The 24082-nt window shown below is 42.6% G+C and overlaps 1 long non-coding RNA gene across 1 annotated transcript; it reads left to right on the plus strand.

Moving 5' to 3' along the window:
• Positions 1 to 1765: 1765 nt before the first annotated feature.
• Positions 1766 to 23332, plus strand: LOC125940718 (uncharacterized). Its single transcript, XR_007463918.1, has 2 exons — positions 1766 to 1875; positions 7720 to 23332. It is a non-coding gene; the product is annotated as an uncharacterized LOC125940718 (long non-coding RNA).
• Positions 23333 to 24082: the final 750 nt, after the last annotated feature.

The raw sequence follows: 24082 nt of genomic DNA on the forward strand, positions 1-24082 counted from the left end.
AGCTAAACAAAGCATCTTGTTTATATCTAGTGTTTATATCTAGGGAAAACTAGGGGCATAGCATGGGCGAAATAGAATGGCGAAATGCAAAAACACCCGCGTACTTAGATTTAGGTGCGCGTTAAAAAACCCGAGGTAGTCCAAATTATTCCAGAGTCCCCCACTACGGCGTTTCTCATAATCAGATCGTGGTTTTGGCACGTAAAGCGCCATAATTATTTACCTGCACTAATTATTTACCTGCGCTAATTATTTACCCACTGCCTTTTGTCCCTATATCATAAATTTTATAGTGTGTCAAGAAGTAAATGCAAATTGAAATAAGTTTTCGGGCCTCCATGGTTATCCATGTGTGATTGATAAAGAGGTCTATGTTAGTTTAACATAAAAATAACTGACAGAAGCATTTCCAGGCATTTTCGCTTAGTACAATAGTAATTCTATATATATATATATATATAATAGAGAGGGAGAGAGTCAGATCGATTGCGGTTTCCCCCCCCCCCCCCCACTCGAGAAATAGTTGGTACGCCACTGACTTTCACTGCTCTGTTTTCTTATGAATTATTCTCATACATGTTTGTACCTGGAGTTAAGGGAAATACGGTGCCTGTTGTGTTTGTGTTGTTCGTAATAACGTGTTCTATATTGTACGTAGTTCACCTATTTCTTGCTTCCTTTCTGTGTAGTTACGTGTTTACCACCCTGCTAAGACCTTGTATGAGATTGTAGTATTATAGATGAATAAGTAAATAGCTTGTGAATTCTAATTCAGGGGACTTTGATGTTAAATACAAGGCGTCTTCAAGGTATGATTACAGTGATGAAGAGGCCACATTGTTTGAAGAATACTAATTGTTCTAATTAAAATCATTGGGTAGCATACATTTCAGTTTTTTGTTATTTCTATCTTTAAAAATTTCGAATATGTTCAACAGGATATTGCTAATAAATAGCATTTGACTTTAAAGCCTGCTAACAGATTACAAAAATTATATTTGTTGCATTTCCTATGAACAACCAGTCCTGGAAGGGTGAATAAACCTCAACATTTCTTAATACATGTGCAACCAGTTCTAGATTCTAGAATGGCACTCATTCTGGGTAAATTTCGTTATTCTAGAAAGTGTTGTTTCCAGTAACTATAGTAGGTAATAGTGGAAACTAAATAAAAATTGAGGCCCTTAACCAGTGCGAGAAAATAGGTTCACTATGAAAAACTATCAATGGTTGCACAAAGCTAGAAAGACTAGGTTTATGCAAATTCGTATACGTAGTGCCAATCACTTGCATGACACAGTTGGACTGAATAGCCAGATTGGTGATGTACAGGGACACTAGAGCAAGATATATCTCCTAGCCGTTATGGCCAGTACCCAGCACGTACTGGGGAGGTGCGCTGAAGCCATGGTGTGTCCTGGATGTGCAGGCCCTTGTCAGCATTGGACATTCTGGCGACAAGAGCAGCAGCAAGCCATCAGTTCCGGTGTGACACCTACTCAATGGTGTACAAGTGCAGCCTGATTGTACACCAGTGCGCCTACGCATGCGAGCGGCCTCCCCAGTGTCGCCTGCGCCCAAGCGCATAAACTGTACCTCAAGAACCATCTGCAGATGCACAATAGAAAAGCGGCCCTAGTGATGTTTCCTGTGCTGGCATAGCTTCACACAGTGAGCCACATTTACCGCACACTTGCACATGCATCATGGCCCTGCCACCCTGCCGTTGACACCCGTGCAGCCGTAGTGGTTGTCGCTGCTCGGCTCGGCCTGCCTGATGACTTCGGGGCACAGATGCGTGTGGCCCATGCTGCTTCTCTGAGGAGCTGCGTTCTTGGTAGAGCAATGGATGCGTTCCCTCTCGTGTGTTTCGAGGTATAGTGACAGAAACCTTAGTGTGTGCTATTGTGGCAAAGTCTGCACTTGTGTGTTTCACACAGACATTTTTGTCCTTTGTGCGGCGATGTCGGAACACATGCCACGGACTGTTGCTAGCAGCCACAAAAAGCAGCTCCTCTATCCTCGCTACCGATTAGAGCGAGTGCTCAGACGCACACTGACAGCATTGTTACACGGCTTACGGCAGCACCTATGTAACTCTCGTTGCAGAGGCTCGTGTAATGGCAATTCTTCGGGAAGTATTTTTTGTTCATTGTTTTCCCCTCGAAGCAGGGGATAGGGGTGTAGATGCGAGCTGTCAATGTATTCAACCACTCTTCCTGCCGACACCGTGGCACAGTACGCCTCCGTACAACATTGATGCCATTGCAGCACGTTTCGTTGGAGTTCTTGGCAGCTGTGCGACTGTAGCTTGCATAGCATAGGCCTAGTGTACCACCATGGCCCACCACATATATTCCCACTCCCACTTCGGTGTCTTAAATGAAACCTACGTAACTGCATGATGATAAAAATTGTGTGTTGTTTGGACTTGTCTGCAGGCAGCATCACTTACAACATGAAAGGAAACATTTTTTAGCATAGTTGAAGAGACAGTGGCACGTGCTTAGTGTCACCTGCTTCTCCCTTTCGCGGAGCACAGGTTGTAAACCAAGTTATATACCCCTGTCACACTGGACGGTTCAATGTCATTATATGTTCAGTTAATATTACCATCAAATCACAACCATGCCAAGTGGCAGAGAAGGAAGCGACAGAAAGCACAGGCGAAGTTAATTGTTATATTTAATTTCAAAGGAGAAATAAATCGGGTAATGGGAAATGAAAGTGGACGAAAAAAATGTCGCAGTTTCACCCGAAAGGCGAAGCATCGATTGCGATAGCAAATTAGTAGAGAGCTATTCGGAGTAGGGATAGTAGTTTTATCGGCTGCATAAACTTGGACACATTCGCTTACTAACTGAATTAACAATCGTGATGTCAGCGCACACAAGCAAACATGAATAGATCACACTGAATGACCACAGACAACGACTGTCAAAACGCTGGCAGCAAGCGGAGCCGCCGCAGCGGGCGAAGGTTCGCGCGGTCTATCACTTCAACGGAAACTGAGCAGCGAATGCACAGCGCATACAAAGGTCAGAGCCGTGTTGAGATAAGAGATGGTGCGGGCGAGCGCCACCGCCGGGCAAAGTGCAGAAGAGCTGTGCAGAGGAGAAGTTTTTGGCAGAGGAGAAGCTGCCCCCCCCTCCCCCCTCCCTCCCGCGCTGCCTTCCTGCTTTCTTGCTTTCGCGTGGGAGATTGAGTGGCCAGTTCCTGTTGCGCCCAGATGCAAGATAAGAATTTGGTGAAGCAGCACAGCGTCGCCCCGCCTCCCTCCCTCCCATACCCCCACGGCCTTTCGTGCGACGGTCGCGTTTGCCTTCCGCCGTGCGTTCGCTCTCCGTGATAGCGCGCGCTTTCGCTCGTGCATGCGGCACGCGGCGACGATTTTATTGCCCTTGGAATCTATACGGAACCTCACGGCGACGGCGGCGCCGACGGTAGAAATCCAGTTGAAGTGTCCATATAATTGCTATCGCAATAAAAGTAATTTGCGACTGGCAGAGACCGAATCCACATGGTCCCTTTACCCGATTTATTTCTCCTTTGAAATTAAACGCAACAATTAACTTGCCCTGTGCTTTGAGTTGCTTCATTCTCTGCCGCTTGGCATGGTTGCGATTGATAAAAAATCAATCCTCCATGTTCCTCTTATTTTTCTTGCTAATTACCATCAAATGGTGTTCCATTGACTACTACAAAGGGCCATTTAATGTCATTCAAAGTGAATGTGGACCCCAGAGATAAAGTAGAACACGACGAGTGTTTGTAATTTGAGGACTGTACATAGCAAAAGTTGTCAATTTTTGCCTATGTAAATGTTTGTTCTACCAGTGTTCGTTTTCTTCTTTTTTTCTTTTCACATCTTTGAGCAGCATATCTTTTTACTTTCTGTGTTCCTGCAAGATGGGCACACGGTGTTGTCAGCTCCTGCTTGTTTGCTTGCTTGGAACTGTTTCCGTTCTTGTCAGCCCACCTTCTAAACCAGCAGCAGTTCTCTTACCTGTGCATCTCCATAACAACTAAACACCCCCTCTCCTCCGCCCCTTCTCATTTTCTTTTCTCCTCCCCCCCCACTTTTCTTTAGTACTTTGACTTCAGTTACCCCACAACATGCATTGGCTTAGTCTTATTCCATTGAGGGTGGGAGGGAGAGCGAGCTACATGTAGGTACATAAAATATTCAGTGGTAATTTAGTGGTAAATGCAAGAGAAATGCATTGGCGTTACGTTTTTTTGAGGTCTTGGATCCGTGATGTAAATTGCATTCACCGCATTACAAAAAAAAAAAAAAAAAAAAAAATGCGTCCCGCCGCTTTGAGGAGTGAAGTGCAACTGACGGTGGTCCGGAGCAGACGACCCTCAATTCTACCACACACGCACTTCTCTCACGTGACCGACTTCCAAGCGCTTCAAACACACCATTTTTTCCACTTTCACACTCTTAATTCTAACGCAATAAAACGCTGCTAAGGAAAGCAGTTGCTTCTCTTGATGAAGACAAGTCCTTTTGTTGAAATGTTGGCTCCAGCGACATTCCTTGTTAATCACTTCAAGCCTCCACCTTCGTGTGAACCGCTGTCTTTAAGCTATCTTTTATGTTGAAGGTAAAACGCTGTACTACAGGCTATCACAAAAGTTAGTTCTCTATCTTAGCATCTGGGCACCACCACTTCGCTAGAGTCAGCCATATTGTATGCACTGAGGCGTCTGTAAATACTGATGTTCATTTATTTCATGAATATGCACCACATGCTTGTGAAATAATAAAAAACAGGGGGTCTGTGCTGTTGTGCTAGAGATTGTTTGTAGGACGAACGCCAGGATAACCGCATTGTCGAAAGCATTCATAGATGTGGCACACTTTTATTTTCCTGTTGAACAGTGCATTCCTTGATCGAACACCTTCTGCATCCTGTTTTGGTGCACCGGCTCGACTGGTAAATGATGATCTCCTGCTGGGAAAGCTAGCGGTTGCCATTCTCAACTGCGATGGCTCCACTTTTATAAAGGCAAAACGGAAAATGCCTGGAAGCATATACAGTCAAAGCTCAATATAACGAACACACATATAACGAATTGTCAGATATAACAGAGTAAATATAAAAGTCTTTTCACCGATATCAGTGCATACCGAATGTATGCTTATAACGAATATCGGATATAACGAAGCTATTTTTGTGAGAGATACGACTTCGTTATAACGAGGTTTGACTGTATTTCAGTGCGCGTCAGAGAACAGCTGATTTAACACGACATTTCTCTGCTACGGTGTTCTCAGAGTACCAACTTGTACTGCTCTTTTTATGGTATTGGTTATTTTAACACGGGTGCATTCTTTGGCATCAGTTCTCTAAATCTATGGCACATTTATAACACATTTTATAAGTCGCTTTTGCAGCATCTGCATGAGATGAGCATGCATGCTTATGTTTAATTTCGTTTCGAAGTTATACTGCATAGCAAGCGAAGCGTAAAAAAAGAGTAAAGCGCGAAGATAGTGGCTTGTTGATACACAATGTAGACGAAATGTAACCGTGCTTAATTGGTGCTTGTTATTGTAGAGACATAAATGCGAAAAAAAGGCACAGCCAATGGCCGAATGACTTTACCATTTTATTTATTGGGAGATAAATTTGCAGACATTCTGAAATTGAGGTTTTATACAAATTATTAAAACGTTTTACTTTGTTAAAGTTTTTTAACTACCTTTTCAAACACTTTACACCCAATTTGTTACACTTTACTTGCCAGATTTTTTAAACTAATCTTCGTTGCTGCCGCTATCGAATGACATTGATTTTTTGTGTGTAGCATCGAAATAGGTCAAATGGCATTCATTCAACCGACATCATTCGAGCCTAACCTTCAGGTGTGACTGGGGTATTAAATTGCGTTAAGGGATTTTGTTGCGTTATTGTTGTCCAATAAAATATCTTTTTACCGTATCAGAATGTTCTTTGTTGAACTGTGTCCTCTTCTGTAGCTCCATGTGAACCAGGAAATGCTGGCATAAGGATAATAGATCTTCGTTGACCTAGTTGAGGTTAATGTTACCTTTAAGTTGATCATTGGAGAGAGCAAGATCCTAAAATGTACATGCACAGTCCTTTGAAGGTTTTGCACAATCTGAAGTGTGCTTTTATCCAATAATTTACATCATGTTCTTGTGGGGCACCCTTTGTAAAAGTGCAGCATATGTTGTCTTTCTCTTAGTCATTTTCCAACACCGTCGGTAGTGTCTCTCACATAGAGTAAGAAATTTCGCAATGAACCACAGTGTGTCCTTTGACCTTTCTTTACCATGAAAAATAAAGTGGCCCTGCAGAGAAGTGAAGTTGTCAACAATGAGCGTGTTTGTAAATGTGAGCACCAGACAAGCAAGTAGTTCACTTTTTCTGCCAACTGTGTTTCTCAGCTTTTCTTGTGCAAAGAGCACAGTGTCCTTGGCGGGTCTTGTTTTTGCTTCATATTTTCATTATCATTGACTTTTCTTGTTTGGAGTAGAATCTTCTGGATTTGACTGGGGAGTTAAACTTTAAATGCCAATGTTTTTCCCCAGTTATCACTCTTCTCTTCTCCAACCGTAGTGATACTCATTGTTGCGTGTACATGTGCTTTTGTCTGTTGATGGTTGTCGTGTGTGTTCCTCATGGCTGGAGTTTTTCTGCTATCTGTGCTTGTACTGTACAGGTCTACCTCCTTGTATTGCTCCAATTGCTTGGCACTTTCTTTTATTCAAGTTTGTTGCCATACATTTTTGAAATTCACTCATCCATTTTGTCTGTGGTTTTTGACTTCTTTAATATCTGCGTGACAATTTTCGCATTTTATAATGTATGTCCAGGTCATAGTGGTTGCTTGTATTGTTTTGCAGTGAGCTTTTTCTTCTTGATGTCACATGAACTGTACTATGTTGTTTCTGCCACATTTATACTTAAGTCACGAGCTATATCATTGCATATTATGATGTAGTAAACTTTGAACATAGTGCCTTTATTCACAACTACTACAAAGTCAAACGTAGAGTGTCAGGCGAAACGTTATCATTATCAGCACATCCTATAGTCAGCTGCAGAGGGGAAGTATAGCACACAAGAATGCTGTTATGAATTTCTAGAGCAATTACGAAAGCACTGAACTCATCCAAATGTTACGATAAATTTCATTGCTTAGACCACAATTGAATTTCTCGACGTCATCCCTGGAATATTTACTATTTTGTTTAATATATTAATTTTACCTGGTGCAGTAGCAAATGTGACTTTCACAGATTTGAGACATATAAAAAAAGTTGTTTTTTAGCTCAACTCATTTTTTGACTGCCCTATCAATGTTCTCGCATCAGTATTAGGATTTCAAGTGCTTTAGGAAGACAGTAAGGATTAGAGAGTGAACTCGTGTTCCTGATATTCTGGTTGAGATTAAGAGGTACAGCTGGAGTAGGGCAGGTCATGCGACCCGTAGAGCAGATAACCTGCGTTTTACTACTAATGGGTGCTGAGGGAATGGAAATGCTGGTGGCAAAAGATTAGCTGATGTGATAAGATTAGGCAAGTTACAGATAGGGGATGGAGTTGGCTGAAACAGGACAGAAGTAACTGCTGATAATGTTAATTTGATGATTGCCATAATGGTGGATCTGTCGCTCGGGTCCTTCGCGGCGCCTTTGAACTTTGCCACCAACGCCCGTACCTCTCTCTCGTTTGCTTACAGGTGTGTTTCGGGGTGGCAGCCGATCAAGCCGAGGAGCCGTAGCGGCAGTTCAGCAGAATGTGCGCCGCTTTCATTGCAGCTTTTGCAATTACTCGACCATTTACAAGCAGACGCTGCAGCGCCACCACCGCACGCACACGGGCGAGCGGCCGTTTGAGTGCGAGTTCTGCCTCAAGACGTTCGCCCAGAAGTGCAACATGAAGGCCCACCAGCGGCTCCATACGGGCGCCTGTCCCTACCGGTGCCAGTTCTGCCAGCTGGGATTCAGCCGACGCGAGCTCCTCACCGAGCACCTGCAACAGGAGCACGAAATGCAGCTGGCCTTCAAGTGCGGCTACTGCTCGGGCGGCTTCCTCACGCGACACGAGCTTTGGCGACATCTGCGCTCCTGTTCCCCATGGGGAGCGGCGACGCCGGAGGCCATTGTGGCGTCGGTCGTGGCATCCGTGCCTGTCACCACTGCGCACGTGTCGCCGCAGCCAGCCTCGTCGCCGACCACTACCTAAAGAAGTGCCTGTGAACGATGCATTCGTGAGCCCCTATGCTAAGCACTTTTTCTCTGCTTAAATTAGATTATATTACGGAACAGTTGTTTTCAGGGCCGCTACTTTGACACTACACTAATGAACCCGAAAGTGCATATGCTCGATGAAAGAAATTAGCTTAGGCATACTTCTTGTCAGCATTAGCTTCACATTGCTTTGTGGTCAAGTGCAGTGAGGGCCCTTGGCAGCCACATTTTTGGGGAGGCTTAACCACATACTTGACATTGTGTGATAGTGGGCTTGTAGCATTCCTTGAGAGCCTTTGGAACATTTAATACAAAGCATAATCTTTGAGGCTATGAAAATGCTAGAATCTCAAGTGCTTCATTTTTATTTATCTATTTTATTTTTTCCTCAGGTTATCAGAGTTTGTTGTGAAATCCAGCCTCAAAGTTCACACAATCCACAAGTGAAGCCAATGCTGTCAACATTTTAGTGAATCACAGTGTTTCTTTTGCGTTGATTTCAAGCTGGTAAACTCAACATTGCTTTGGTCCTCGATGATGCTTTGTCCCAACTTAGAAGCAGTTGAAAACTGTTAAAACTTGTTTCCTGAGAGACTTACCATTTTTTTGTGATAACAGCTGTGAAACCTGGCAATATGTTTAAAAATGGCTAAGGTTTAGCTACTTGTTCCCGGTGAATGAAACGGTGTAACAACATACATGTACGGCCTGTGCTGGATGGATTGTTGACACGGCTTCTTGTAGAGGGATCATAGTCTTTCGAATATCACTTATCAGGAAGTACCAGAACAACTGGGTATGCATTCTCATCATTTAGGTGCTTTCTCTCTCTTGATGCATTTTTGACAGGGCACACAGGCTGAGCATACATCCTTACACTAACCTTCCTTTTCATGGATCAGGTTGTTGTGCAGTTTCCCATCTCTGATCATTTTAATTTTTTCCATGTCGATGTATTGGTCATATCATTCACTGCCCTTTAATACAGTAACCAGCATTATTCCCTTAACTTATTAATATGTCGCTTACAATGGCTTTGTTCTTTCTCAAACTTTGCAGCAATACCCCATCATTCAACACTCTAAAAAAAAAGATTTCACCTTTTGGGGTGTATCTTGGCCCCAAACAATAATCATTATGTATCTTGCATGCCCTTCCTTTGCATAACACTGCGTGCCCGGTACTTCCAGATTACGAATGGCATGTGCATTATCACTGTGACATTCTTGACAGGAAGTAGCGAGCGCGGAATTTTCAAGAAAGAAAATGCAAGGAAAACGGATCGCGATTATTGTTTAGGGGCATGATACACTCCAAAAGGTAAAAAATTTTATAGAGTGATTTAAATGTTGGCACTGTGACTTGCCTAGTTCGCCAAAAAAAGCTAAATTAAATCTGAGGTTTCCTTTGTCAGCATCCGTTGGATGTCCACAATGAAACTCTTAGTGATTAATGGAAACCAATTTCAAAAGCCATGCTGCAGATGCTGGACATGTTCTCATCACAGCATCATAGCCACCATGTTCTGAACATCATTCAGTACAAGAGGCACGTATGAAGGCACGTTTGCTTTTTTTTTTTTTTTTCAAACCCGGCAGGTAACATGGCCAGTTGTTGTACAGTTGACTTCCCTTAATTCAACCCTGACGTGACCGACGAAATTGATTAAGTGATCTGGCGGGTCGAATTAAACAAGACGCAGAAACAAACCCATCAAAACACACTGCTCATTCATTCGGCAGTATTTGCCAGATTCTAACACGCCCCAAAATCTGACTTCAGTTAATAGAATTAACTGAAGTCAGCTGTATTGAAAGATATGAACCACAGAATATGACGTTTATGCGAAATTTTAGCAAGAACAAAGCAGTGGTAAGTGCCCGATATTTTTCAAAGTTAAGGAAACAATGCAAGTTTCTCTGTATACTCTATGTGTCTAAAGTAAAAAAACTAACCTAACACACCCGATGTTTTAGCAAGAAAAATTGGCAAGGGTATAGTATGTGCTGCACGGTGGCGCCCTGTTTTCTGAAATCAACTTCGCCGCATTCATTCGTGTTAGCCGGTAAAGCATACAAACACCGTGAAGGCAGTCTTGGTTTCGTAGCAGGCTATTTTTGGCCCAATTTTATTGGAAAAAAGAGGCGAGTGTTAGCATCTGGTAAATACCATAATGAGACTTTGTGAGCTGCATTTATTGCATTAAAATCTTCCTAGGGCAGGCCGGAAATAGGCATTTTTGACAGGAAATGATGTGGGTTCCATACATTCACTGTCCCATAAGCTCCTCCGAGACAGACGCTACCACTGATGGGGGTGGCTATTGGGGTCACCGTAGGGGTCAGGTGCATGCTTGCTGACTCATCAAGTTCAAATCATCCAACGAAAGTAAATTTTAGGATCGAAACAACAAAAATTTGGGCTCATAGAAACGCGTGGATGTGCATGTGACCTTTGTTGAGGATTGAATTAAACGAAAAATAGAATTAACTGAAGTCAGCTGTATTGAAAGATATGAACCATAGAATATGACGTTTATGCGAAATTTTAGCAAGAACAAAGCAGTGGTAAGTGCCCGATATTTTTCAAAGTTAAGGAAACAATGCAAGTTTCTCTGTATTTCTGGCTGGCTTATTAGCCTTTGGATTTGTGTGGCTGATTTATTAGATTGCACTTTTGGGCATTGTACAGTATGCAGGCCTCTCGACCAGAAAAAGTCGAGGCTAATGGAAAAGCTGTTCATCAGAAGCGTATTATTGTATCCGTCCTTCCACAGTTAATTTAATTTCACTCGCTTGAATGTCTTACTGCTGCCACTTCATTTGTGCATTTTTTATGGGCCAGCTTTCTCTATTTTTCCAGAACTTGGTAGATGCACTAAAAATAAACCAGGAAGCTGTGAAGTGATGCATCGTGTTTCTGTTGGCTGTCTACTTAATGAGAATTGCTATTCATGCAAATAACCCGTTGGGTGCTGGGTATCTTTCCTAAGTTAAAGAATAAACACATCAGCAGGATTTAAATTGCGATGCTATTTATTGGCGATATGTTGCTGGACACTCCCCAAATTTTGAAATCTAAAAATTTAAAGAAAGGGTATGGGGGTTCTGCTAATTATTTTAATTAGGATAATTAGTGTTCCTCAGGCAACATGGCCTCTACGCATCGCTGTCACTTCATAATCAACATCAGACACTTCATAATCAACATCAAGGTCCTCTGAATCAGAGTTCATAAGTTCTTGGATTTCTGCATCTTTCAAAGTTCTTGAATCATTGAAAAAATGCTCAGGCTTCTTGCGCCAGTCCACCGTGTCAGTAAACGAGATGTAAGCAGACACCGACAGGGTATTGGTAAGCTTTGTCGTGCCCTCTGTCGTAGAAAAACAACCTAACATAAAATATTTGTTTAAAACAACTTCTGAGAAGATGGCACAACTAGTTCACAGATATTCCACCTTCACGAATTAACCCAGGCATAGCCAGGGTCATGCAATAACACTCCTATAGTTAGATTTAGGTGCACGTTAAGAACCCCAGGTGTTAAGAAATAATCCAAAGTCCCCACTACGGCATGCCTCATAACAAATTGTGGTTTTGGCACGCAAAAACCTATAATTTAATTTTATTTTCACGACTCTATAGATTGCTAATGACAACTCGGCTGGTGACATAATAACTTCATCATTGCAGGTATGCTTGTGTCTTTATGAGACAGGCACTGCTGTTTCCCAACTGAGAGCATGGCACTGTAGCCCAGGCGAAAATATTCAACTGGAATCCACCTGCTTACAATTGGCATTGACTGGGACCAACTGGTTCCAATTGAAAACCAACTGGTCCCAGTTACAGGACAACTAATAAATGTGTGCATTTACACAACCTGGTGCTTGCACTAAAATGATAGCTACGGAGACACCTTTGCCACGGTGGGTATCAAGCTTGTTCAAGTGCAGCAGTGACGAGATTGAATTTGACTTGATTTATGAGTATATAGAACGCAGCAAGTAATACACACCAGTGGCTGTACTCATAGCCTTATCGGCTAGTCCGGGGTCCACTAAAGCATGAGCATATACATGACAGACCTTTGCAGATCACTAAATCGATTCCGTGCAAATTTGAGACAGAATAGTGTGTGAAAATGCAAAATGCACATTACTCAATTTCACTGAGCAAACTAAGGAACGTTTTAAGAAAGACAAATGTACAACAGTGTACGGTATGTTTTATATATACATCATGCATCACAAATGCACAACAAAGATATGTTCCAGGACAAAACATTTCTGGTGACTCAAGCTTAAACTTTTTTAATGCTAAACAACGTTTCTCCTGAAAATTCAAATTTTTGGATATTTCATTCCAGGCATTGAAATGTTCTGCAAGGGTTGGCCATCATTCACGATGACCCGAAGTGAACTACCAAACCAACGAGGACAAAAAGTGATGCTCTTTCTGTCTTAGTTTCTCAAGCTCTACTTGTAGGAAGCCAAAATGTACCAACTCGCCCAAACCGACACACTTGTGCAGTACTATCATGGCCTGAAAACAGGCACATGAAGATGGTATGCACTTGTGCCGTGGAATTTCGCACTTACTTTTCTGAGCTTTCTTTCGTTAGATGTAATGTGAGAATTTGCTTAGCTTTAAAGGCCTCAAATTAAAGAAGTACCGAGGTGACACATTCAGAATGTTTCTTTTTTTGTGTGTTGAGAGAAATGTCAAGCCCTGTGAATAGTTTATTGTAATGCAGTACTTGTTTTATAAGCCACTTTTCTCTTTGGTACCCAAGAGCCTATTGTCTCATGACGTCATCATACAGTGGCTTCCTCCTTTCCTGCAACCACCGCAACTACTACGTGTGAGCGCAGCCAGAAGAAATCCATGCAGCACTCTTGTTAATTTTTTCACGAGCGACATCGTCATCATTGTATCTTGCATGCCTTTCCTTTCTATAGCACTGCGCACCCATCACCATCAGCCTATTTTTATGTGCACTGCAGGATGAAGGCCTTGTCTTGCGCTAGCTAATTCCAATTTCCATGCAAATTTCCTAACTTCATCACCCCACCTAGTTTTCGGCTGTCCTCGACTGCGCTTCCCTTCCCTTGGCATCCATGCTGTAACTTTAATGGTCCACCGGTTATCCATCCTACGCATTACATGGCCTGCCCAGCTCCATTTTTTTTCTCCTAATGTCAGCCATAATATCGGCTATCCCCGTTTGCTATATGATCCACATTGCTCTCTTCCCGTCTCTTAACCTTAGGCCTAACATCTTTCGTTCCATCGCTCTTTGTGCAGTCCTTAACTTGTTCTCGAGCTTCTTTGTTAACCTCCAAGTTTCTGCCCTATAGGATTGTACACTTGCAATGATTGTACACTTTTCTTTTCAATTTTGATTCTTCTGTAAATTTCCTTCGAATGATTAGGGTCATCATCATCAACATCATCATACCTAGCCTTGATGGAACACGGCATCAAAATTTTACTCCCGCTAACATTAACACTAATGCTTATGGCACCAGATCAGGCATTTAGAGGCCACATTTAACATCAAGTTAAGATATCTTGTAACCATTGCTGACCTTCATACTTTGTGAGTATCATCTGTTTACAGGCAAGTAGCATGTGATAGAGTTTCTAAAACTTTTAAAATAAAGGTTAGTACTCTCTGTTAATGGAGCTCGACTTATATGTTCTATGGTGTCGTGCTGAAGCGCCAATATTTTTGTTTTAGCTATGCGCTGCTCACACCGCCTAGTGCAAAGTCCTGGTACTTTTGATTGGTCTCTGTATTCGCATTCATAGCTTTATGGCATGCTTTGAAGGTGGTTTTATACAGTGCAGTAGATGGTGTGACTAGATTAGGTAATTCAGATATAGGATAGCACGTAAAGTGGAAAATAAGAGGTCGCTATTAAAGAATTAAGTTTGTGATGTGACACATGAAAGATAAAGAGTACAGTGACCGACACACAAACAGCATTTCCGTTAAGGTTATCAACAGGGATGTCATAAGAGAGCTTCAGTGGGAATGGGTTTTCAGCAAACGTGGCTTATGCATCTGGAATTACCAAATCAAAACTGTGAGATTTGTGATTCATAACAATAAAATAAAATTAGCAAGTGGCAACAAAATCTGCAGTTTTCAGGCTCTGTGACGAACTCGGTCGCAGCAGGATGCATCGCTCGAACGGGCAATCTCGGGGACCATTACACTTGCCATCTCTTTGTTTGACAATATTGCCTTCAGATTGCTAAGCTGCAAATCTTAGTCATAATTCCAAACTGCTGTGGACAGGAACACAGGCTGCTGTTTTCTTAGCAGCTGTAATTGTGAATCCATAGCTGAAAGAAGTACACTGCAGACAGGCAGCATTTGCACATCATTCCAGGCTGTGATAGACTAGAATGATTTCTCGTTCAAAATGAGTGTTTCTGCTTTGCTGTTAACTGACCGTATTTTTCTCTGCCAGCTGCACTTCTCATTGCAAGCTGAAACAGGCATGTATATAATGACAACAAAAAACAGTACGATGCCTTCCTCCTCTTGATTTTCTGTTGCTTTTGTTCAAATGTGAAGAACAGTCGCGATGCTTACTCTGATTTGAACAGCGCCAAACAGGTCAAAGACAAAAAGAATTTAGTTAACCCTCTGCCCTCATCCCGTTTTGAGCTGTTCAGATCGGAATCATGTGAGAACATGTTTAACCAGCAAACCCAAAATCTGATGCTGCCAATAATTTTTAATTATTTCGAATACATGAAATAAGACATGAGGTAGATATACGTTATTGTAGCGTAATACTTCTTTAAATTTTATGTGCATTAGATATAATCAAAAGGGGATAAATACTACGTCAAAAGTAGTTACATTGTGGAACATTGCATTGTGGTGTAATGCAGCACTCGAAGAAAAGAGGGGTGGGGGGAGAGTGCTGGAAAACTGCTTCTCTCTATTTAACACTATTTATCTCCTTGGCCTTGAGGTAACTTGCATCATTGCCTTTACACTGCCTCTTTGACAAACCTCATTAGCTCTTTGCTCTAATTTTCGTCTTCATATTTGGCAATGTAGCACTCGTTACTAAAAAAAACTGACACTCTATGTTCGACTTTTTTTTAACCTGAACACGTTTGGAAACTATGCAAAACATTCCTGCATTGTAAGGATGTTTAAATACTCACTCATAAATACATTGTATTATTTATTTTTTTCAGACTAAACATTTTAACTTCTTCATTGCAGAGTTTTGAAAACTTTGTGGCAGATTGTGAATACCATTTATGAATGAAAAACATGCTCGACTGTTAACGAGCTGTATCACTGCGCTGTCATTGGCCTTTAACTTTTTACCCATTTACCACTGCACTGAACCTACTGCTGGCATCTTTTTCTTTGTTGTCACTGGTTTTAGTGTTGTGTCAGTTGTTTAATAGCAAATGTGAAGGTTGCCCCCAACAAACGCATTTTTAATGCACTTGTATCATTCCTTATACGCAAAATTATGTGCTCCCATGTTTCAGATTACACACCCCATCATGTTAATTTGGAGTGTCATGTTATCCTGTCACACATATTTTTGTGTACTTTTTTATTGGCTTTCTGTTTACTCCATGTCTTACTGTTTGTTTGCTTAGCTGTTTTTGGTGTTTGTTTGCTTAGCAGTATTTGGTGTTTATCATTGCTGATGCTAATACTTTAACGTATATATGTTGTTGTTTTACCATGGTATTTCTATGGTATTGCACACGATGGCGTTAGCCACTATTTAATTTTGTTCCTTGCATTTATATTATGTTATATATTATCTCTATAAGTATCCCAAATAAGTAATGAGTGTTAACAATGTGTTTGTGTTGTAGTGTTAGTGCATGTTATTACGGGGCCCTTAAAGCTGATTTGGTTGTTCTGACCTCCTTTGTGAACTGGGACATCGAATACGCACTAACTATGTCACAGTGTATGGTGTTTTGAATTTAGTTGCCATGTTAGTGATGTGTCTAATTGTGTGCACGACAAAATGATTTCATATGATACCCGTAGGAACACTATAGAGAGATGAACATTGAAGAGTGCATATTTTTTGTCACTTTGCTGCGTTTATCAAGATGCACCTTTTTTTAAAAGTGGGGCAGACTGCTACTACAAGGACGTAGAAGAATAACATCAATGAACAAGCGAATAAACAAAATGTTCATGTAACTCAGTGACAACCAAAATTACGAAAGATAAAACTCACAATACAGAACACATTGCAAGCTTCATGTTCATCTAGGCCTATTTATTACCCATATCAGTGTGAGAACCAATACTTCACTCCTAGTGTTTGTGGATTTGCAATGCCTACTGTGATGCCATGAAGTTGGCACCAAGTTTATGCACTTGGTTGCTGCAAGTGCTTCAGCAAAAAGTGGTAATTGGCATCTGCAGAGTTTTTGCACATGCTGCCACTTGCAGCGTGCCCAACTTGATGTTTTTGTCAATGGCTGTCACACAAGCTGCAGATTCAGCTGCTGCTAAGATGTAGCACAGAGTTGCTGCCATTCGCAGTGCTACGATTAATATACTGTGCTTAGCCGACTACGATTCTGGTGCTTTCAGCATTTAACTTTGTTTAAATCGCAACGAGTAATTTATTCAGGCACTTTTCATTTTACAAGACGTACAAGGCTTGATAACTGAAGTTCTGTACTGCACACTTCCACTATTGTGTTAAAGTCAGTATGCATTCTGCAAGTGCTGTCTTATCAGTGATTTCCTGGGTTTTGTTTTGAGGTCTAAAAATCTCTCTCAATCTCTCCTTGACGTCATATTATGCCACTACTTCTCGTAATTTCGTGGCATGACTGTGTCGGTAAAGTAATGGGCTTTTGTAATTACACTGAAATTGTAAGCTTTGCTTGTTAAACCTAAGACTGGAGAATAGTGAACATCTTTGAAAACAGACATTAGCTTGCCTTTCGTAGTTCTTGCATGTTCATGTATCACTTAGTTGTGTGTTAAACATGTGTGTTAGGAGTCTTCATAAATAGTTTGTGCTTACACACTGAGTGATGCAAACCTTGGGAACTGCATCGAGTAAAGGTGCCTTAGAGCACCTCAGATGTGCTTTCATGTACTCATTTTTTTGTGTGTTCTTTTTGCTATGTATTTAGGTGCACTAGCTATATATGACAACTGTGTTAGACAACAAGTGGTTATGGTGATCTGGTAAATTATTTAACATGTTGCTGCGCGTTGTGATGAATATTTCTTATGGTTAGAAACTGTGGAAGAACTGCAAATAACATCTTGTAACACTGCTCTATTTATAACATGCCTAGTGATGTAATACAGCATTTTGATACCTCGCACACTTCCATGACTGTGTCTGATTTCATATGGTGGGGAAGGCGAATTTCCCCATTGTGTGATACTTCACCCCCTATCTTTTACCACCACATAAGTTTAATGGTAACTGTTAAAGAAGATTTATGATGGCAAATGTATCAAGTTGCTGAAAAGTTGCACTGTAATGTTTTGAACTAAAAAATGCAGTACATAGTATGGAATACGTACTTTATTGTACTTTTACTGATAATTTTTTTATAAAGAATTGGTAGTTTACGTGTCATTAGTGGGACGTCTTCATTTGTTAATTGCATTGTGCTATTCATTATGCACTTTTTGATCTACCACAGCTGATTAGAAAAAAAATGTGCCTGTTAGGAAATCGAAAATAAGTTGAAAGGTATATGAGTCACTAGGCAATATCTGTGCTGTGGTGAATTGGCGCGTGGGCGTATCAGTCCCTAAATCACACCCAATTGAAAATGAAGTTTCAACTGAAGCTTAATTTAAAACTCGCAGCTTTAGGGCACTGCCACTGCAAGAATATTTTGAAAGTGATTATGCTTAATGTGGTCTTTCTAGAGACAATGAACTTTAATCATAAGGATGGCTATAACCATTTAAATTGCAAAGTATGTCATAGGCGAAAAGGTACTGGCATTTCAAACTATGTTTCATGTTGTAAGCTCTTCTGTAAGCAGCTGGCCTTGTACTGTCATGTGCCTGGCCTCACCTAAAACCTGAGATGTGAGCCTGACAGATTTCCGGCATTATGGCAGTGCAGGCATCATTGCCATTCGCACAATGTCTTGAAACTGCTGTGAGAGGGGTTGAACTGCAGACCTGAGTACATTGTCACGCTATTGAGCAGCAAGGAAGAAGTTGACGCTGCCTCATTAGAGAGAGCATATAATCTTGCTTGGAAGTGTGTATAGCTGTAGTACTATTTGACCTAGCTTCTCATAACTGCTCCTTTATGCAGTTGGCCACATCATCAAAACTGTTTCAGGAATTAATCCCGTAAAAGAAATAATGTTTTAGTGGCATTGTGGGAAATGTGCATGATGGGGCTTAGAGAAGAGTATACTTCAAATATAAATAAATACCTGTGGCAAGCAAGAGCACACAACACTGTGCAATGGCATGTGTTTACACCGTGCCCGTAATACTTACACAAATGATTGAATTGTGCCATGGATATAAGTGCAACAGTTGAGCATAGGTTTGTTCACAAGCTAAAAAATATTTGCCTAAAAGCATGGCATTGTGTTCAGTAGTGTGCGTCTGCGCTGTTCTACACAGCGTAACTTAAAAAAGCGCAGCCATTAAGTGTCTTTCTCGACCTACAATGCTGCAGCTTACTGTTTGGCGCGCTGGAGCCATAGTGTGTCCTGCATGCGCAGGCTCTCCTACCCTGTCGGCATTGGACGTTCCAGAGATGGGAGCAGCAGCAGCACGCCGTCAGTTCCGGTGCAGCCAGTGCTCCTTCTCGACGGTGTACAAGTGCAGCCTCATTGTGCATCAGCGCACCCACACGGGCGAGCGGCCTTTCCAGTGCCGCTTGTGCACGCGCACGTTTGCTCACAAGTGCAACCTCAAGAGCCACTTGCGGACACACACGGGCGAGCGGCCCTATCGGTGTCCCCTGTGCCCGCACAGCTTCACCCAGCGAGGTGCGCTCACGGCACACTTGCACGCGCAACACGGCGCCACCACCCTGCCGTTGGTGGCACCGCAGCGGCCATCGGTGCAGCGTTGCATGCTCTGTCCCAGACTGTTCAGCCTGCCCGAAGAGCTGAGGGCACACATACGTGTGGCACACCCCGCTCCCTGAGCCAGGCTCTGTTCTCGGTAGACTGGCGTTCACTCTCACCTGTTCTGAGGCAGTTCCTTGGGGTGCATTTAACACCGGTGACCGACAGAGGTCACGTGACCAAGTTGTTCGTGAAGCAATGGCTGCAAATGGTTGCATTGGTGGAAATTTGACCGATTATGTAAAGTTTTGCTCACTGACTGATTCTTCAGCTCCGCGACTGGAGTCACAAAGCTGTTGAACCAATTGGCAGCACAGGAGCAGGATGTCAGAATACGCAGATGGTTATTTTACATGGCCAGGGTTGTGCGAGCAGACATGAGTGCCAACAATCATAGCAGTCATGAGACATTGCGATGTGGTGAGGGGCAGGTCACAATCACTGGTGTGAACGTCGGTCGCCGTGAGTAGTTCCTCGGTCGCCAGTCGTGGACCTTTGTCGGTTGCCAGTGTGAATGCGTGCGCCCTTAGTGTTCACTATCACAACAAACTTTCCGTCAGTGCGTTTTGTACAGACCTTTCCATTATTTACAGTGTGACGTCAGAACACATTTCATGGACATGCAGGCAGGCACAGGTAGTTCCTGTATACTTGTGAAGCAGAGATTATGGCTGCTCCCAGGCATAAGGCAGCCCTCATTGTATAAGTTTACAGTAACAATTTGTCAGGACAAGTTGCCTGACAATAGTTGCCACCAAAAACAGATGATAGGGAAGCAGATATGAAAAGTTAGTATAGTTGACTGTTCTTCTGCCCATTTTGCGGTTCTCAGAGAAAGGAAAACCGATTTTTAATGTGGTGATTGAGGTTAATGTGCCCCTGCGATATAGCTTATAAAATGCCCAGTAATGCAATAAAAAAAGTACATCGTGCAGTCGTCAAACATTTTTGCACCCTCTGGGGTGTGCTTTCTTCCAACAACTTATGCCACTGCAGCATGCAACTTGCAGGGAATGTGCTTTATAAATGTTCAGCGCATGTTCTATTGCAATTGCACGCGAATGTAGGCATGCAAGGTGAAGATAGTGCAACTGTTGGCATGCAAACAATTAAGTGCTCACAGAAACAATAGATCACATTCTGTGTGACAATAGTACACTTACAAAAGGCGTAAAATCTTGCTCAGTGATGTGTCAGGGCCATTATGTGTTTGCTTAACGGCCTTGATGCTTACGTGAAAACAAGCCAGCCTTTAGCCATCAGGCCATGTAACTACAACAGCTGCTTTCATCAACAGAGCTACGCACATTGCTTTGGGCCTATTGGCGCACTATCATAGCAGACATGGACAAAAGAAACGGAATGCACATTGTGGTGTGTCTGCCATTCGATTCTTGTTCACTCCTAATGCCTATTTCATATGCAGTGGTCATGCTGACTGTAATTATTGTATTTGCAAGAACCTAGCAGAATCTATTATTGGCAACGTCAACTTATTCAGCGAGGCTCGCAGCTTTGCTTGAGGCTCGTATGTCTCACAGCACAAAAGGAGGTGCTGCATTCTGGCCTCTTTCGCAACATGAGGTTTATCCTGTCCGCCTCAGTGAAAACAGAGTAAAACCAAGCATAGAAGTTGCTTTCATAAAAAATCATTATGTCTGTTCTATTAATGTGAAAACAAGCTGGCCACTGTGATGTATGCAACCAGCCGCATCATCATTGATACCCCTTTCAACCCTCACAAACAGAATCGCAGGGTGGTTCAGCACTTCTAAATACTGAAACATCATGTGCACAACAAGCCCAAAGGCAGATTTTCCGGACCTGCTAGATCGCAAGTGTGAAATTGCGTTACGTGAAACACGTTTGTGCAACATAAATTTTTTCCGCAGTATGCATTTCCTGGACGATTCTCTTTCCCGGAGTAGAATAGCTCGCTAGAGGAATGTACATCTTTTTGCATTTTACCATGGCCCTCCACATGTCACCGTCACAATAAAATGTATTGGGATAAATATACGGTAATGTACATGAGGACGGCTGTGGTTCAACTGGAAGGATGTTGTTTTGCACGAGCACCTTTTGTGAGAGGTAGTTAGAGGTAAACAGATATAGGTTAGGCGGTTGCCAAGCAGTACTCTATTGTACATTTCGTTTCGCGCTTTTGCTGAAAATAGCTTCATAAGATGTCGCACTTGTCGGTGCTGCTCTTGGGTGCCCCTGGTTAGTACTATGTTAGCGGCAATAAGTTTTTACCAGGATGATGCTGTATAATAATGTCAAACAGGCCTGAATTACAGCCAACAGTTTCAGCTGCATCAATATTGACGCCCTGACTGACAGGCTGGCCTTCATGTTTCTGGTTGCATGTACCAATTGTTTAGGTGGTAAAGCAGTTAACGAAACATTTGTTTTCTTTCTCCACAATCGTGCCCTGGAGCTACAATATCTTGTGTATACGTTTGTTTGCCTGTGATGTAGAACAATCAGAACTCGGTGTTTTGACAGCCATGTCACTTGCCATCTTGACCCTTATACTTTTTGCTGATGACTATGCCTACCTGCAGTGCATATTGCATGCTGATCACATAAGTGCAATGTGTTTAAAATGCTTCTGCCGGACATTGCGTTTATGCAACTCATAAAGTGAAGGCAGCAGTCACAGGACACAACGTGGGGACAGACACTGTATAAATGAGAATGGAACAAACCAGGGTTTTTCATGTTGGGGAGCTAGTTTAACAACTAGCTAATTTTGTATAGTATGTCAGTCACATCAGACGGAATTAAGAGAATGACGTCATTTTTCATTGATATTTCGCTCCACTGTAGAGAGTCAACTCACTTCATTTGTTTTTGGTTCAACTTAAGAAAGTTTTAGCTTAGGGGATGCAAGTCGTTTGCAAGTCCCACCAAACCGAAGTGGTCTTCTTCGGTTTGGTGGGATCCAAGTGGCTTGTGTATGCCTTCACAATGCAAGTCTGCTGCGTGCCCTAATCTAAAACTCTCTGTTTGCATCTGTGGGTAGCCACCGGTGCAGTTCATTTGTAGCTTTCAACAGCCGGCTGCCTTGACGTAATTGTGTCCAGTGTGCTTAGCCGAGAGCACTGCACGGGCTCGGACTTACCCAAAAGCCCAAGCCAGGCTGGGTAGGGCAGTTTTTTCACGGGCTCGGGCTTGGCTCAGGCACGACATGTGCTTTTTGACTCAGGGCCGGGCCGGGCTCGGGTTTTTTGACACAGGTCCGGGCCGGGCGTGAACTTTCTGGTGGTGTGCATGTAACGTGTAGCGAGTTATCCTCGCACGTCTCGACTCTGAAAAACATGTCTTTTTCGGTATCGGGCCGGGTTCGGGCCGGTTTCGAGCCGGGCTCGGGCCTAAAGGGTGGCGGGCCGGGTTGGGCGGGTAACAGATTATTTCTGGGCCCGGGCCGGGCCCGGGTCTCGCCATAAAGCTTTTGGTCAGGCTCGGGCAGGCAGCCCAACGTAAAAACGGGCCAGTGCAGTGCGCTAGCTTAGCCTGCATTTCTCCCCACGCCGAGAGTCAATGCCCCAAGTGAACTTGCTGCCTGTAACACCATAGTGAACTATGCATATGCACGCGCTGGCTTAGTTGGTCAAAGTATTCTCTCAGGTTCCTGCAGAATGTTGGTACTATTGACAGTTTGCTGAAAAGCACCCGGTACAACTGTGGGAATCTTCATCCACGGTAACCGTGGCTACTTGTCCTAGGGTGTACCACGGATGTGTTGGCACATTAACACGCTCGAGTTGCTATACTTCTTATGGAAAACCTCCACGAGTGGTGCTAGACATTGAACTCAAATTTTTATGCTTCCCATGGCATAAACAGTTGTCAATCTTGGCTTCAAAACATAAGCTGGATGTTGACTAAGTTGGCATGTTTATGACATATGGCTGACATTGTAATATAGAGGGCACTCATACCATGTGAATATGAAGCTTGTGTACAGCGAAGAGTGGGTGAATAAAGATTTATTCAAGCTGAAGTTCAAGCATCAGGAAAGTATATTTTGACATCACCACTTGGCTGTGGCACATCTGTGGGAGTGACATATTGATGCGTGTATCAGCACAAGGAACACTAGTAGGGCGCCGAAGAGCAGCAACGGCGGTGGAATGCTATCTTCTCTGTGCTTTGGATTTTTATGTTCCAGTGTGACCGGAGCCCAACCATTTCAAAAGCAGAATACCTGTACTTTGACGAGAGCTCTGCCGTTACATAAAAAAGTGCAGTACCGATACTTTGATGACGGCTCTGTCGTTCCATAAAAAAGCGCAGTGCCTCTACTTTGATGAGAACTCTTTCGTGACACAAAAAAGCAGAGTACCTATACTTTGATGCGAGCTCTGCCGTTACATAAATAGGCAGAGTACCTATGCTTGGATGAGAGCTCTGCCATTACGTAAAAAAAGCAGAGTAATTATACTTTGATCTGAGCTCTGCTGTTACATAGAAAAGCAGAGTACCTAAGCTTGGATGAGAGCTGTGCCGTTACATAAAAAAAGCAGAGTACCTATACTTTGATGAGAGCTCTGTTGTTACATGAAAAAGCAGAGTACTTAATACTTTGATGAGAGCTGTGCCGTTACGTAAAAAAGCAGAGTACCTATGCTTGGATGAGAGCTCTGCCGTTACATAAAAAAAGCAGACTACCTATACTTCAACAACAGCTCTGCTGTTACATTATCTCCACACAAGCAAATAAAGGATGCTCCCTCTGCTCACTAGGCTGTAC

The sequence above is a fragment of the Dermacentor silvarum genome, chromosome 10 (assembly GCF_013339745.2).
Source record: "Dermacentor silvarum isolate Dsil-2018 chromosome 10, BIME_Dsil_1.4, whole genome shotgun sequence".
Classification (NCBI taxonomy): Eukaryota; Metazoa; Arthropoda; class Arachnida; order Ixodida; family Ixodidae; genus Dermacentor; species Dermacentor silvarum.